The sequence below is a fragment of the Onychomys torridus genome, chromosome 12 (genome assembly GCF_903995425.1).
Source record: "Onychomys torridus chromosome 12, mOncTor1.1, whole genome shotgun sequence".
NCBI lineage: Eukaryota > Metazoa > Chordata > Mammalia > Rodentia > Cricetidae > Onychomys > Onychomys torridus.
The window spans coordinates 15,658,935-15,676,146 of NC_050454.1; the positions used below are offsets into that span (position 1 = coordinate 15,658,935).

At 50.6% G+C, this 17,212-nt stretch overlaps 1 protein-coding gene and 1 non-coding gene across 2 annotated transcripts in view; both read left to right on the forward strand.

Moving 5' to 3' along the window:
- Adcy5 (adenylate cyclase 5) overlaps nt 1-17,212 on the forward strand; it is a 149,045-nt gene that overhangs the window by 57,920 nt on the left and 73,913 nt on the right.
- Trnak-cuu lies at nt 9,482-9,554 on the forward strand. The gene has a single exon. It is a non-coding gene; the product is annotated as a tRNA-Lys (tRNA).

Genomic DNA, 17,212 nt, shown 5'->3' on the forward strand with positions numbered 1-17,212 from the left:
CAGAATGCAAGTAGACGTCACCTCCTCCAGGAAGCCTTCCTAGATCACCCTTCAACATACAGGACGGGGCCTTTCCTTCCTTAGTATCCTATGATTCCACACTGCCAGATGCTGAACTGCTCTGCCTCTTTCTACTTCAAGACTATGTTATCTCAAGGCTCAAGGTGGGCTTCCTTGCTGATGTCTCCGTCCTAGCCAAGTGCTGGCCTGCTATTAACCCTAGGATATGTTTGACTAATTAGGTTGTATGGGAATTTTTCTTCCATACGCCTTCTCTAAGCAGACTACTATTTCCTTTGGTTTGACGGCTCTGTGTTTGTGAACAGGCCAGGTTGGCTGCCCTCCTGCCTAAGAGGTGGCCCTTCCCTACAGGGTTGTGGGTTTTTATATTTTGGTGACTGTCACATTGATTGCACACTGTGGTTGACCCTCCCTCCCCCAGCTTTCTGTTGTGTTGTTCAAGTCCTGAGCAATCACTTCATGCTCCCAGATCAATGAGTTTGACTACATCGATTTCTCCCCTCTGGCTAGCTTCCCTAACGCCTGGTGTTTTCTACAGAAGTAGAAAAGATCTCGGAGTCCAGACTCCTCCAAATAGCGTGGTAACTGCACATTGGCTCAAATGTCACTCAAAAAAAAAAAAAAAAATAAAAAAAAAGACACTAGATGTGTTTTAATGCCTGAAACCAATAGCTTCCCAGGCGTTCTTGAAGTAACTCCTAAGACATCACCACGCATAACTAAGTCCACGCGCTGTACACACACTGTGTGTCTGCACCCTCGTTCTGTAGGCTCTTGGATTCTGTGGCATCGATTATAGGACCCGGCCTTCAACCTGATTGGCTAATGGAGTTTTCCTGGATGAACAGATGGACTAGCTCTGGAAGGGGGGATGTATTTGTCATCCCCTCACGGCCATGGTGGTTTCTCGGGGGTCCTGGTGAGCTGGGGCTATGCTGGTGGCGAGGCCTAGTGGTCTCCCTTCTGTTCTCGCTTAGTGTCTGCTGGAGGTTGCCTTCCACACCAACAGCGCAAGACCCGTGGCTGTGTGCAATGTGGAGAGCCCACTGGGCACTTGCAGAGCAGTGAGCACCAGGGCTCTGCAGGCCATGCAGCAGATTTGTGCAGCTGGGGAAGGGAGACAAGTGGTCAGGGGTGTTGCCTGAAGATCTTGGCACTACCCGGTGAGTGAGATGCTGTCCCTTGGAGAACATCTGGCCTCAGGAGCCTGAGGGGAAGGTTGAATCATGGTGACCAATACAGCTCATCGCTGAAACCAGGTCATGTCTAAGAGTGGAAGGAAAGCAGGCACAGATGGGCCGTGCTGAGCACGTGGGAGCATCTGGTCTACTGAACGAGGGACAGGTCTGTCCTGAAGGCCCTCTCTCTGCTCCCAGAGCACCTATAGTTAGGAGCTGGAGGGCCCTCCCTGGAGTGTTCTGAAAAGCCCAGAGATTTCCAGGCTAGGAAATGGGACTCCTGGGGCCGTTCAGCCTATGGGATGCCTCCCTCAGGGTCTCAGGTTCCTACTAATCTTGGCTCTTGGTGGCCTGTATGGGACAGAGGTCCTACTGAGGATGGGGGAGTTGGGTCTCAGCCTCCTGGCCCCGGCAGGTGAGATGTCAAGGCTGAGTCATGTAGCTTGGCAGCATGTCTGTGCTCTCCTGGTCCACAGCACTGGCTTAGAGTCCAGAAGAAGGCATGGACTTCTACTGGCCTGGTAGGCTATCACAGTCTCCCTGTCTCTTTGTCCATCCTCCATGGCCCATTGCCCAGGCTCTCCCTCAGTCCATGTCACAGTCCCTCTGAGCCTCGGTGTCCTTACCCATAGACCCTGAGGGCTGCCATGGGACTAGACAAAGGGGACAATGACAGTGACAGTTAGTGTGTTTGTCTGTTGTTGTTAATAGACTGGAGAGAGCAGGCAAGCTGGAGAATGGAGAAGTAGTGCACTAGCTAACATCTGTTTCACTCTCCACAGCCCTTGGGTGTGAATGCTGTTAGGCTTCAACAGGTCTCCATTTTGCAGGCGAGAAACCAAGGCACACAGAGGTCAAGTGACTGGCCTGTGGTTGTTCAATCAAGTGGTGTGGGGGCACTTGGGCTCTAGCTTCTGGAGCCAGCTTTGGAATGAATAGGGCCCATCTGTGTGAGTTCCCAAAGTTGGAGGAGACATGGATACATACTTAGAACACTGGCAAGTTGTCCTTTCCACACCAGAACCCACCTCTGTCCTGCCCGGTCATCTTCTCTGTAGAGAGGAGAGGAGCCATGATTTCATGTGTTTCTGAGTTGTCCAGCACAAGTGAGACCTATTTATAAAAGCTTTGAACAAAATAAGCATTTGGTCTCTGTTGACATTTCCTCCTCCTCATGATTCCATGCTTGGCTTTCCCCATATTCACACAGGTCATGGTGTTGGCAGGGGTGAGGGAGGAGCAAAAGAAGAAAGTGTGTGTGAGAGAAAGAGTGAGGTGTGGGGAGAGAGAGAGAGAGAGAAAGAGAGAGACAGACAAACAGACACACTGAGAGACTGTGGTGGACATTTTTTGCCCCTAGAAGGACGTGCCTGCTCTCCACACAGCCTGTATGTGTGGCTGGCTCCAAGGTGGCCTCTGTCGGAAGGGGAGCTTTCTTGGCTTCTTGGATCTAGCCATTCAGAGCTGGCTGCTGCTCCGGCTGGGGTTTCTTGCTTGTTTGTTTCCTTCTGTGGGGGGTGGGTGGGGGTGGGCTGGGCTGTGGGTGTAAGGGGGGCCGTGTTCGGATTGTTCGGAGACATCTGCTGTTTGCAGTAGCTTGCCAGCCAGGCTGAGCTGCTGCATGTTGCTTTACAGTGTTCTCTGTAAATATTATGACTTCGAGGACCAGGGCGGGGGCCTAGAGACTCCAAGGAGACTGGAAGGCTGGTCCTCCTGGTGCCCACATTGCCCCCAAACTCCTGTATTCTTTGTGCTTCCCCTGGGCCGAGGGGTTGGTTTCAGGAAGACAGAAGAGGCAGAAGTAGATTTATTGGTGTCTTTATGCTCCTCAGATTAGAACGAGAGATTGGATGGCCGAGGTGACCTGGAGCATAAAGCCAGCTGGGGGAGAGGAATTGGCAGGGAAACCGTTGTTTGCTGGTACTATGTATTTTAGGTGGCCAAACATTCCCCCGGTGCTTGGTTCTCCGTAGTGCCTATGGGTATATTCAGACCCTAGCTCTGGTCCTCACTCACAGTGACATAGGCAAGACCTCAGTCTCTCCGAGCTGCAGGTAACACAGACCAAGGGTACCTACCCCTGGGGAGGGCGCAGATATACACAGGGCGTCTGTTTAGTCAACTGTGTCCCCAGTCGGCCACAATGTCCCACCCCAAAGTGTCCTAACACTCCCTTCTGGGAGGTGGCCACTGTTCTTGGAGAAGTCTCCAAGTTCTGTACTTTTGGTTCCCTTCGGCTGGAAGATTCGTGTTGGATCTCACCAACGTCCTTGATGATATGTTCCATCAACCCCTCCTGTTCTGTTCTCACAGGAGACAACCGGTCCCATCTGCAGTGGTTTATTTTTAAACCTCTCTCAGGATCTTTTCTTGGGGCCCGGAGACCTCTGACCCCATGACCACATGGTTAGTATCACTTAATGAGCCTTCCTGCTTTCAGAGCAGCGTGGCAGGGAGCAGCCCTGTCCAGGAACATGGACAGATGCCCTGTCCCACTAGAGAAGAGGAACAGCATGTACAAGGCCAGGTTGAAGGAGGGATGAGTGTGTGCTAGCAGTCACATGCTTCCATGCACACACACACAACACACACACACACACACACACACACACACGTGTGTGTGTGTGTGTGTGTGTGTGTGTGTGTGTGTGTGTGTGTTGTGTGTGAATACGGACCTTTTTGTTTTCTTCCTAGTTATATCAGAGTTTAACCCCCTCAGCTTAGCTAGTCGAGGGCTCGGCTTGGGACCTGCACTATTGCTGCTGCTGCTGCTGGTGGTGGTGGTACTGGTGGTACTGGTTCTGGTGCTGGTGATGGTGCGGTGGTGTTGGCGTTGGTGGCAGTGGTAGTGGAGGTACAGTGTGGTCTTTGCTGCCTGGCATTTGTCTTCCTGAGCTTGCCCATCTCTGGGAAGCTGAAAGCTAGTGCCCTGGGGCGACCCACGCACCCTGCCCCACAAGGAGCAGCTCTCGAAACCAGAAACGTCTTCCCCTCCTTGGCCGTGGCAAAGCTCTGAATGGAGAGAGTGGCCTGTGAGCGTGTTGAAGTGCCAGGCCACACTGACCCACTTCACATTTCCCAAGAAGGTGAGAGGGCAGCTGTGGGCTAGGCTGCAGACTAGAGCATGGCTTCCTCATCTCTTGTTGCTGCACACCTCATCCACTGTCTGCCTCATGGCTTGGCATCACCCGAGTCCCTGATCCTGGAGCAGGGCCTCGGGTTCCCAAACCTCCTCTACCACTTCCTGTCTTTTAAGCTTCACATTTATTCTCAAAGGATCAGTCATCAGTGAGGGATGCCGCCTCATGGCCTCAGCTGCCTGTGATGTATCTTTGTGCACAGTGAGGGCACTTCCAACAACCCTGGAACAGCTCCCCACCACAGAGCCAGGACTTGGTCACCACTGGGCAAGAACAGTCAGGAATCACCTGCTAGCTGCTGTGGTGGAGGCTGAGGGGGCTGGCAGAAGATGTGGGCCTGGAGAGTGCGGAGCCAGAGTGGTTTGTCCTTTACAAACAATTGTTTCAGGGCCAGTGAGATGGCTCAGCAGGTCAGGGTGCTTGCAGCAAAGCAAAGTGACCTGAGTTCCATTCCTGGAGCTCACATGGTAGAAGCTGAGGCTCAGCTCCCACAAGTGTTCCCTCTGACCTCCGCATGCCCACTACAGCATGTGCGTGCGCGCACCCCACCCACACATACAATAAGTAAATGCAATTTGAAAAAGAAAAGAAAATGTTTTAAATGACACATGAAATTTAGCATAGAGGTTTCTCAATCTGTGGCATTAAATACGTTTGTCATGCTGTGTAGTCATTGCTAGAATCCATTTCTAGAAGCTTTGTATCATCCCAGACAAACCCCGTCCCTTGGAAATGGTGTCAGCATCCCCCCCCCCCCCCCCCCAGCTCCTTGTAACCTATAATCTGGCTGCTCTAGGCACTTCGTGGAAGTGGGCTCATTGTATTTGTCTAGTAATTTCATTTCCAGGATGTCAGGATTCGCTCATACCTTAGTGTGGTAGGCTTTCACTCCTTCTTAAGGCTGAGGATGGAATGCTGCATTGTATATAGAGCCCATATTTTGTTTAACGGCTCCTCTGTCAGTGGACCCTTGGCCGCACCCACTGTTTGGCTCTTGGGAATGATGTTGCTATGAACGAAGATGTGCAGGCCAAAGCCTTGCTCTCCTTTAGGTATGTAAGAAGAACCGATGGGTCTTTGGCAACTTTATGTTTACTATTCCCTTAAAGCTTACCGATCTGTATTCCTTCAACAATGCAGAAGAGTTCATTTCTCCATGCTTTTTACCAACTCTTTTTAATTAAAAAAAATTACCATTATTATTTTTATTTTTCCTTGAGACAGCTTTCATGTAGCCTAGGATGGCCTTGTTCTTGCTATATAACCGTCGATGACCTTGAATTCCTGATTCTCCTGCCTCTACCTCCCAAGTGCTAGGATTACAAGTATGTACCAGCATACGTGGCTCTCACTGTCTCCCTTTAAAGACTGGACTAGTCACTAACTCTACCATTATTATTATTATTATTATTATTATTATTAAATTTTTTTTTCAAGACAGGGTTACTCTGTGTAGTTTTGGTGCCTGTCCTGGATCTCTCTATAGACCAGGCTGGCCTTGAACTCACAGAGATCCGCCTGCCTCTGCCTCCCAAGTGCTGGGATTAAAGGCATGCACCACCACCACCTGGCTCAACTCTACCCCTACAAATGAGATGATTCTAGGAGACATCTTGCCATGGAAAGGATGAAGTTCTTTGGGGAAAGGGTATTTGGCCTCAAGTGTCTCATGCAGAAGGGACAGTCAGAGCCAGGACCCTAGTGCCAGCCTGTACCTCATTTTTTGAGGATTGTGGAGGGCTATGTAGCTGGTATAGAAAAAAATGGGCAGGGTCTCCAGACAATGAGACCAAAGAAGAAAGGCAAGGGCCTTATAGACTGCTAGCCAGAGCCAACTGTTCTGATATGCTGAGGGAGCCATCATAGGCTTTGAGCAGAGAGGTGGCATGATTCTGAGTCACATTTTAAAAGGATTCTCTGGCTGCTTTGTAAAAAGAGAGCAGCCACCTTCCAGGTGAGAGCTGACACAAAGCTTTGAGCTCAGAAATGACAATGACCAAGGCTTTCAGAGGTGGTGGGAGGAGCCATCAAGCCCTGGGAGATGAGTGCATGACCATAATAAACTGGCCAGATGATTTCTGGAGCCAGGCCCATCACAAAATGAAAAAATGTGTGCATGCCCTGTTGTACAGAAAGAACTAAGATGTTAAAGATGAAAGCATCAGGATGGTGACTTCAGCATGGGGGGGGTGGGCTGGGGGAGGGCGCAGTGCAGTATCAAATGTGCATGTTGCCAGCTTCTTGCTAGACGGGCCAGCTCTTCCTAGTCTGTGAGTGGACTCTCCGTGTCAAGCACAGGTAGAGTTGACACCTGCCTTGATGTGAGCCCTGTTCCCCTTTCTGGGGAGAGGATGTGTGGATTGAGTTTCATGGGAAGGAGATGTAGAGTTCCTCTCCCAGGACATGGCATAGGTCACAGGCTTAGATCCCTGCAGAGTGGAGACAAGGGACTTGTGAAATAGATGCTGAGCCCCCACCCTGACCCTCACTGAGACCCCTGAACTCCTAAGAGATACTGACACACCTTAATACTGACGTACTAGAAGAGGGAGGTGGAAGGAGTGTTTGCCTCCCAGTAGTGAAAGATCTGAAGTTGTGTTAAACTCTTCCTTAGAATGTGTTCGCACTTTACACATTGGTTGCCTATCATCCTTCGACCACGGCATAGGGCAGGATGTCCCCACGTGTAGATGAGGAAACAGACTCAGACCACTTATGAAGCCTGCCAGAAGTTGCAATGGAGGTAGGAGGCCAAGACAGGATTCCCCCTACCCAAGTGCCCTGTTCCCCTCTTTCCCCTGGGGACCAACTCCCAGGCTCATCACCCTCTTCAGAGGCCCGTTTGTGGCATCCTTTCCCAGCACTCAGCACGAGTGGCATGTCTGTAGATCAGTATTAGTAATGCATTTCCACTAAGGGTGGGGTCCACGGTCTATGGATCAGTATTAGTAATGCATTCCCTATGTTAGCTAAGAGTGGGGGTCCGCGGTCTAGAAAGAAGAGTCCCAGGCAGGCACTTGCTGTGGACAAAGGTAAAACTCTTTGAGTTTTGAACACAGTTTGCTTACTTTTACCTTAGGGAACAAAACCGTGTTCAAAACATGAGCTTGCTATTTCTGGGAAGATGGGGGAGAAGTTGCCTCATTCCTCATCATTAGTGAAGTAGGTCCACTTAGGGATCGCTCCTCTAGTGTTGGGAGGAGGAAGTCCAGACATAGAGGTGTCTGGTTGGACACTAGAACCTGAGTTCTGACGGCTTTTGTTTCTTGTCTATGTGTCCTTGGGTGGAGGTGACTTCTCCTGTGTGTCTCTTTTGTTTTGTTTTTTCTTCTGTAAAAATGAGAGTATTCTGTAGTAATAAGAATAGAAATGGCGGCTAGTCTCACAGTTGGGAAGGTTGAAAAGGAAGAGAAATGAGTCTCTGGAAACTACTTCAGGTTGAGTCTCCGCCGTTCACAGAACATCTGCTCAGAAGTTGGCGCAGACCTGGGGACTCCAGTTCGATTTCTTGACTGTGAAAGCTAGTCTCTCAGCCCTGGTGAGGTCTCCCCTCCCGCAAGCCCTCCCACGCCTGTGCTGTCATTGAGGCCTCTCTTGACAACTCCATTGTCTGTTGCGCCCACTCTCTTCTGTACATCCCCCTCTCTTGCCTCCTACCGCCCCTCTCCACAGCAGTGACTGATGGATTCTGTTCTGGGTCCTCTCAGGCAAAATTCTCAAAAACCCACCTGCTTTGTGGGCCTGAAGCCTCCTGCTTCCCATCTCATCCTTCAAACATATCCTAGCTCCTCACCAAGAGATTGGGTATTACTTCAAAGGACTCGCAGAAGCCCTCTTGGAGGGGAGCTAGGAAGAGGTCATAGCTGCATGGAAAGCCAAAGCCCTCTGGGATCTCCCGACCCAGGACCTCTGCCCACAGATGGGAATGCTAAAGTGGCCGAATGTCCCTGTGTCCCTGCTGGAGGTGGCAGGAGCTGCAGGTGAATAGGAGGGTGGAGAGCCAGTTAGGGAAACTGGTGTGCACGTGTACATTCTGCGAATGTCTGCATCTGCCAGTGTGACCAAGTGCCACAGATGATAGCCAGGGTCCTAGCTTAGAGAGCTTCAGCCGGAGAGCCTGGATCCTGAGTACCTGGAGGAGAGTGTGGAACAGGATTGATGGACCCAGACCTTTCCACAGAGGCCTGCCCTGGAGCTATAGGAGACTTTATTGTTTTATTTTTATTTTTATTCTTTTTTTAAAGCAGGTTCTCACTATGTATCCTCAGCTGGCCCAGAACTCACCAGCCTCATACTCTCAGAGATCTGCCTGCCTTTGCCTCTTGCGTGCTAAGATGGAAGGTGTATGCCATCATGCCTATCAAGAGACTTTCTTTATAGTAACTGGTTTTTCTTGCATCTGAGTCTTGTTCTTCACCTTTCTCCTCTAACTCTTACACTAACCCTGGGGCAGAGAGAGAAGAGGTTTGGGCAACAAGGACATAAGAGACATGAGGCTATTTAGCTAGTCAGAGCTGGGTAGGACCTGGCCCAAGGCAGACTCTCATGCCAGGCTCCCTCTCTCTATCAGACAGTTGGCTCCTCTGGCCCATGACTAAGCCATGACCCTTATGTATTCATGCAGAAGTATGGCTTCCCTGGGACAGTGTCAAGCTGACCTTCCACTGGCTAGGGCCAGCTGGGCCTTCTGGAGCCTGAGGACTAAGAAATGGTGACCAGAGCTTCAGGATCAGGGCTCAATTACTGTGTCCTTTCTTCAGCCCTTTCTGACTCCCACAGCCATCCAGAAGAGTCTGCTGCTCTCTGGGAGGGCCTGGTTTGGTCCGTGTGTTATTTGTCCATCAGGTGGACAGGTGTGGCCTTCTTGGCCAGTGGAGGCTTTGGGTTTCTGCAGGGCTCTAGATAAAAGTAGCCCATATTAGGAGCATCAGCGTAACAGTGCTAGTCAGGATTCCCTCTTCTTGGGCCTTTGGGAGGGAATACAGTGTTCCTCCACCTCCCTCATAGTTGACTTGTGGCCATGTGACCGATAGTTAGCTAGGGCAGTGTTGGCAGAAGCCGCATACACCAGGGTATGGATGCACCACTTCCAGACCCGGCTCATAAAACCCTCCTATACAGTCCCCAGTATTGGTGGAAAAAGCCCGGCTAGCTCAGTCGGTAGAGCATGAGACTCTTAATCTCAGGGTCGTGGGTTCGTGCCCCACGTTGGGCGCCAGATATTGGTGGAATTATTAAGGCCACTCCACGTAGTTAAAAGGGAAGTTTATTTTGTGGGGTAACTTACAAATGAAGGGGTAGGTCGCAGAGTCTGGCAAGGTAGAGGGTAGTCCGGCGGCGGCGTTCTCTGGAGAACTCTGCTCGGTCCACCTCTCGCGTCCGGCGTCCCGGAACCAAGAGAGTGAGTTCTTCCCGATCCTTCGTCTTCTCTTCCTCCTCTGCCCCGCCTTGTGGGTGTGACCATTACCGAAGCCTCAGTGGGGGTTGGAACTTCCAGGCCAATGCTGGGATGCCTATCCACTACACCCCAGCCTTCTCTTCTCTTCTCCCATGGAGATCATACGGTCCAGATGGCCTAGCCACAAGGCAGTGGAGAGCCACTTGGCTTATTTCGAAAGCCAGAACTACAGTTTTTGTGAGTTAAGCTGCTGAGACTTAAGGGCTTATTTATTATTACATTATAGCCTTGCCTGTTCTGACTATCTGTCTGGAGAAGGTTCAGCGCCTGGGCCCATGCCAAAGAGGAGAAGGACACACAACTGCTATGCAATCCCCCCCACCCCCTTAGCTGCAGTTTCCCCCCTCTCAAGTTGTAATTATCCATGATCAACCATGGTCTAAAAATATTAAATGAAAATTTGGGAAATAAATAACATGGAAGTTTAATTAACTAACTCATTAGATTATATTGTTACAATTGTTCTATCGTATGGGTTACTGTTATTATGTTTTTACTGTGGTTCAGTTATAAATGAAGCATCATCATAGGTTGCATATAGGAAAAACAATGGAATACACGCCCCTGTCCAGGGCTTCAGGCATCATAGGGGTCTTAGAAGGCATCCCCCAATCATGATGAGAGTTAGCTGTTTCATAGCTTTGTTCTAAACCTTTGTTTGCATATTCCCCCTTCAAGCCATGAGTAGCTCTGGAGGCTGCCCAGAAGCTCAGGGATCGACACCCTTGTTTGTTCCATCCCTCCTCCCATCACTCACCTGCACACTCCTGCAGTGTTTTGTAGGCCTTCAGCACATGCCAGAGTGCTAAGTCCCGATGCTGTGCCGTGGGGCATCTCAGGGTCTGCTCTGCATGGAGTGTGCGGCCAGCAGGGAGGTCAGGCAGGTCACAGTAAAGTCCTGTCTGTGGTGGGTGACAGGGCTGTGTCACTTTGGGTTATCAGAGGAAGTTGAGTGTTGGGCTGCAGGGAGAGGAGGCAATTAGAGAGGGCAGGGTGGGGTTTCTTGGGAATTCCAAAGCCAGTGATGTTAGCAGGGGAGCCTGTGACATGGTGTTCAAAGAGACTGGGTCTGTCGCCACAGTCTGAGAAGTGAGCAAAGCTCAAAGCGGGAGAGGCTGCATCATGTACACCTTTAGGTTTGTTTGGGAAAGGCTGTCTTGGCTCACGTCTCATAGATGCATTCGTCAGGTGGGGGTGGGCAGGTGAGTGGGTGGGAAGAGACTGCTGCCCCCTCGTCCTTAATGGGGTATGGTTCCTTTATGTGCCTTGCTACAGAACAGGAGCTGTCCCTCCATGCAACTTCCCCCAGGGATGATGGGAAGTCACTGGATACAGAGCCTGGTTCTGGGAAGAGTCTTGCTGGAGAGAGGAACTTGGTCTAAAATTAGGCTTTGGGAATATTTCCGTGAAACTATTCTTCCCGCCCCTTCCTTGAGGAAGGCAGGTTCTTGCTTCCTCTTTCTTGCCAGCCTTGACTTCTCCTTTCCAGCACTGTTCTCCTGCTGACCCTTTGATCCTCTGGGATTCCCAGGACTGAGGTAGAGGGGCCTGTGGGTATTAATTTTAGCATCCCACCCAATCATGTGCATCTCAGGCTGTGGTATCACCTCCTTCTAATAATAGCTCGGACACAGAGGTCCTAGGCCTCAGACAGACAGAATTTACATCTATAGAAGAAATTCTGAATTTTCTTGAGAAGCCGGGGTCTAAGCGCCCACCCAGGTATCATCTTTGCTCGTGTGCTATGTTAGCTATTCTGTTGGCATTTTCTCATGGTGCTGTGGGGCTCAAAGTCAGGACCCCCTGAGTTCCCATCCTGCTGAAATAACAGAATTGTCAAGTAGACCTAGAACCTGCTCCACACTCCACCACCCAGTCTCTTGCCCAGGAAAGCAGGCAGATGGCAGCTTTCTGGTCTACTGCACTCATGCCCTACAACAGCCCATGAAATAACTGAACTTTTAAGCCCCATGTCACTGTCACTGCCATGACTCCTGTCACCACTCCAAGGGCCTCATGGAGTTGTGGGACCACACTCCAGGCCGCCTCATCCTGAATGCCCAAGAATCTTGAGGATGGGTGCACTAGCATGGAGTGATAAAGAAGACGATGATCCCTTTGCAGGGCCACTGAGGTCTTCATGGCCACTTTGCTCTGTCTTCCAGTGGCTACCTGGCCATGCAACTGCTCTATCTTGCATCAAAGAATGCATGCATGCATGTATGCATAGCCAACAGTTGACCCCTAGGAAATGCTGAAGGATAAAACCAGCCCTCTATGAAAGACTTCTCATTACAGCTTAAGCAGTTGGGTGGTAAACCCTTAATGCAGACATTCTTTTTGAAGACATGAAATAGTACCATCTGACTTTGGATTAACTCTCCCTTCATCTCCTGATTGCTCTGGGAACCAGGGGCAGAGGAGCCTTTCCCAGGATTGTTGAGCCCCATGGTAGGATAGGCTGGGCTGTTGGGGTGATGCCTTGATGACTATTGGGGTCCAGCGAGTCCTCAGGAAAGCAACCATGCTGAGAGTTCCTCTGGCTGGGGTTATTGGCTGAAGGACCTGGGAAAACTCAGTGCCTGGTTTCCCTCTGCTTGTCGTCCCTGGAGGACAAATGAGACCGCGCTTCCTTTTCAGAGGCAGAGCTGTTTATATCTCCGCGTTCTTGACATATACTTGCATGCGTTCACATGCACGGACCTGAAGATAAATCAGTCCCTGCTCTGGACGCGGTGACAGATATAGACCCGGTGACAGACACTAAGCAGGCCCCATCTACTTCCCCTCAGCCCAGAACCTGTCCTTGGAAGAGACTAGTAGTAGGGTGTCATCGGAAGATGGGGCCCTGAAAGCACTGAAAGTAGCAGGGAGCTTCCCTTCCCTGAGGGTGATCTGTTGCAGGGAGGTGCTGGGGGTCCTGAAGAGCCTGACTAGGAAAGACTTTCCGGTGTCTGGGATACGGGCCCTCTCTGCTTGTCATTCTGAGTTCATCACCTCCTCCATGGTCTGTGCCCTTTTCCGCTTTCCTCTCTGTCAAGAGGCCTCTGCACTCCGGTCTCTCAGGGCTTGTGCAGAAAGGCCATTCTGAATCATGTCAATATTTCCCTCAAAGAATCCTTGGATTCACCTCTCCTTTGCAGCCCCACGTCTCTCGCGCACCTAGTCATGGCCTGCAGACCCAGTTCCTAACAGACACAGTCTTCATCTGTCCTTGCAAAGGCAGGTAAATGATCTGCCTTGGGGGCAGAGGAGGGGAAGGGTAGCTTAGTGGTTAAGAGCATGGGTTTCCGAATCAGCAAGCCCTGATTCAAGTTCCAACTCCTCTACTTCCTGGCTCGGTGGCCTCAGCCTCACCTTCCTTGTCTGTAAAATGGGTTTGTAACGGCACCCAGCCTGTAGTGTTGTCTCTATTGGATGAGGTTACACCTGCACATGGGAAGCAGTCGGTGGACAAGAGCTGACATCATTCTAACCATGGAATTCCTCTCCACCTTGCCAGCCTGCAATGGCTGCTAATTGCCTATGACCAAGCCAGGCTTCTCATTCTGGCACCATTTGAGTGACACAGCTCGGCTACCCATTGCTCTCTGGTCATGCTGTGGTAGCCTCTTACTTTAATTTTTAGATGTTTTTAGAATGTGTCATGTGTATGAGTGTTTTGCCTGCACATATGTATGGTCATCTGGTGCCCACAGAAGTCAGAAGATGGCATTGGATTCCCTGGAACTGTAGTCACAGATCTTTGTGAGCCATCCTTTTGGTGTTGGGAAACAAGCCCAGGTCCTCTGTGAAAGCAACAGGTGCTCTAAGCCCTGAGCAATCTCTCCAGACCCCTTTGGTGGCCTCTTTTCTGATCCAGCCGCACTTTTGACTTTTGGGGACAATTGATTTTGATCTGAAAATTTTACCTCACCCAGATACTTTTCAGCTCCCAGCAAAACCTCCACCTCCTCCTTGATGCCTGTCTTGACTTGTGTGACTCAAAGAGGCATTGCAGCCCGAACCACTGTGCTTCCTCAGGATCTGCTGGTGTTGTTTCCCTGTGTTTTCTACCTTAATTATCAGTTCTTGGAAGGTGGGGCCATGTCCCACCATGCTAGTCACCCACTGACTGGCTTCCTAAGTATGGAATATTAGGACTAGGCCAAGCATGATTAGTAGAGAAACAGAAACCAAATACTAGGAGTCTTGCCCTGAATTTATAGGAACTGAAGGTCAAGAGCTTTATCTAAAGGTTCTTGTAATATAAATGGAATAACTTCAGCCTGCTTCTCTGCCACCTGGGGTCTCTTGGCCACATTCTGTCGCTCAGCAGGTGTCAGTGATGGGAGCGGGTCTGAGTGCCCTGGGTGCTGCAGAGGATTTGCTTGGACAAGGACAACCTACTTGAGTGACTTGTACTAGCTCCCAGCTGGGACCTGGTTCACTCCTCTGTCAGAGACCTTTGCCCCAAATCTGTAGCACCTCCAGGAATGGGGGTGGGTGGGGGGTGGGGGTGAGGGATGGGGAATGGTGGGCATTTGTGAGAGACCCGGCCGCAAGTGAGACTTTGTTTCGCCCCGACCGTCCTTCTCCCAATGCGAGGAAGGCAGGAGCATAGATCACACCACCAGCAGAGGACTTCTCAACACACTGGGTGGTTTGGAATGACGGTATATGGTATGTAACAGGTTCTGCTCTTAATGTTTGCCTCACGCTGAGTTCAGACTAACCTGTCTTTCTTGTGTACCTATCAGTTTGTGTGTGTGACACAAAGCAGCCCATACTGAGTACCAACCTGCTGTGTTCCAGATGCTGCAGGCTCCACGAGGGGTGGTCCCTGCCTGGCCTACTATAGGGGACAGAACTGGCAGTCACACATGGCACTGCCCATCACTCACAGCCCCTCTGTCTTCTCCTCCGCTTGTCAGGGCTGAGGTAATCCAGGCTCAAAGGCAGCTTTGCAGACTCCGCCTACTGTTATTCATGTGGCCCCCTTAAGGACACCCAGTGGACATGTCTCCAGACTGGCCCATGCTAGTTTATCAGGGAAGCCTCCATCCACTTTCCTTTTTCATGGCAGTTCCCTTGGTCCAGATTCTACAGATGGCTCCATTCCATCCTCTAGCCCAGGAGGCTTATCTGCCCTGGTTGTGGGTGTGGGGCCTGGGGACATGGCAGTGGTGGTCTTAGGGTGACAGGCATACTGTAGTCTTCTCAAGATCTTCATGTTCTCATCCCCCGATGATGTGCATGCAGAGAGCAAGTGATGTGGGTGTGGATGCCACACCCAGTGGGCTCTTTCCACTCACATCTGAGAGAGTCTAGGAGACTGTAGTTCTTTAATGTAGGTGGAGGAGGGATGCTGTGCTTTCTCCTCGCCTGGGGGCACTTAGGGTGGAATCCCCTAAGGGCCTAATGGTTACTCTGCTTCTGGTGGTCAACATTTCATCACTGAAAAAATACCTGAGGAAAGCATACGTAAGGAAGGAACATTAGGAAAGAGAAAAACACACAAGGAAGGAAATAGTTCCCGACTCCTGGTAACTTCAGCCCTTGGTCAGCTCACTGGCTTCTTTGCCTTTCGACCCGAGTGGCAACTCATGGCAGAGAGGCACAGTAAAGACATGCTGGTGTCCAGGAAGGAAAAGGGAGAGAGGTAGGAAGGTGCTGGGGACAAGATACACTCTTCAAAAGCATGTCCCAGTCACCTGCTTTCTCTGACAAGGCTCTACTTCCTAAGAGCCTGTTCAGCTACTAACTCATCCCTAGCTACTAACTCATCCCTAGCTACTAACTCATCCCTAGCTACTAACTCATCCATAGCTAATCCATGGATGAAGTTAGTGCCATCACAATCCAATCATCTGTCAACAACACTACCAACCTAGTTGCCAAACCTCCAACATAGGAGTTTAGGGTCAATTTCATATCTTAGACACTAATATCTCCCCATGGGGCATTCACGTGTTGTCTTCCTGCACACTGGGGTGTGTGCTACTTCTAGAATCTCAGTGGAGGGGAGGAGAGTGGCTGGGGTAGGTTTCCTGGGTCACAGGGCTCTCCGTCAGGACACATGAGGGTAAACTGAGGTATATGAAGAGATGTTAGGCTAGCTCGGAAGCTAGGCAGAAACTCTTGGATGAGAGACAGCATCATGTCTGCAAGTAGATGTGATGTCTAAAGGGTCAAGGAGCCCAGGTTCTGCTGCATGGCCAATCAAAGTCAGTGCAAGCTCATCAGGGACAGGCTTCACCCAGGAGGGGTAATGCATCTTGATTTTTGGACTGTAGATATGAAGAAGGAAAAAGGAGACCTGAGCACTTGATGGGTGAGGCCACATCCCACTTCTCTGCTTGCTACAGAGTTCTCAGGGACTCTGCTTGGCCGGCCTTCTAAAGACCCCCTCACCCAGCCCTTGGCCCCGTGAGGAGTGTATGGGGCAGTCACTCTTGTAGGCCTGCTGAGCCCCTCAGCTAGCTTGTACTTCTCTGCCCTTGGCTATATGAAAATACTGAAGGTCTGTTAGCCTAGGAAAGAGATTTCTGAGTTGGCCCAGGCTAGCCTGTGCTTGCTCAAAGTCTCCAGAGAAGGCTGGGCTTTGGCTTTCACCTGAGGCAAAGGCTCCTAGTAATGCTTCAGGTAATGAACATGCAGCCTCTCGGCTGCTGTCCTGTCAGCCCTAGGCCAGAGCCTCCAGAGGCCACCAAATAGAAGAAAGTGGACCTTTGTCTTCATTGTGGGTAATCCCTATCTCTGGAATTCCTCACCGGCCAGTCCAGAGAGTCACCCATAAGGGGCACAGAGTGGGTGTTTATCCAAGCTCTTGCCCAGTTCTCCAAGCCCAGGAGAGAAAATCTAGGCTCTGTGTATAGTCTTTGGAGTCTCAGGGTCATAATGCAGCTTGGGTCAGGAAATGCATCTGGGCATGGGTCACTTTCATATACCCCAATGAAGTACCCAGCTTTGAGCCTGATGACTCAAGACAGTTGGCAAACGACCAAAGGTCTTATCTCCCTGGTTCCAGGGGCCTGGCACTGTGTGTGTGAGTGGGGGGCTCCCAGTTTCTTGCTTTCATGCTTATCTATGCCTGGACAGGCAATGGAAGAGTAATTGCTTCTCTGACATTTTAGATGATCGAATTATTGAGTCTGTGCAGTCCCTGAGAAGTGGATCGCATTGTCCTTGTCTTATAGGTGAGGAACTTAAGGCCAAGTTGCTCAGAACCATCATGTGAAGTGCCAAAGCCCCTGAGCTTTGGATTTTGTCAGGCTCAAGCTGTTTGTTCCTCACACAGCACTTTGTCTCCTTGACATTCTGCAGAGCCCCTGCACCCTTTCCTCAGGGGGCCCCATCTCCTCTCCACCTGCAGAGTTCGGCCACTGTGCCTCCTTCCTTCATGAGCTCCAGCCCCTGTCTGCTTTGTATCTGGG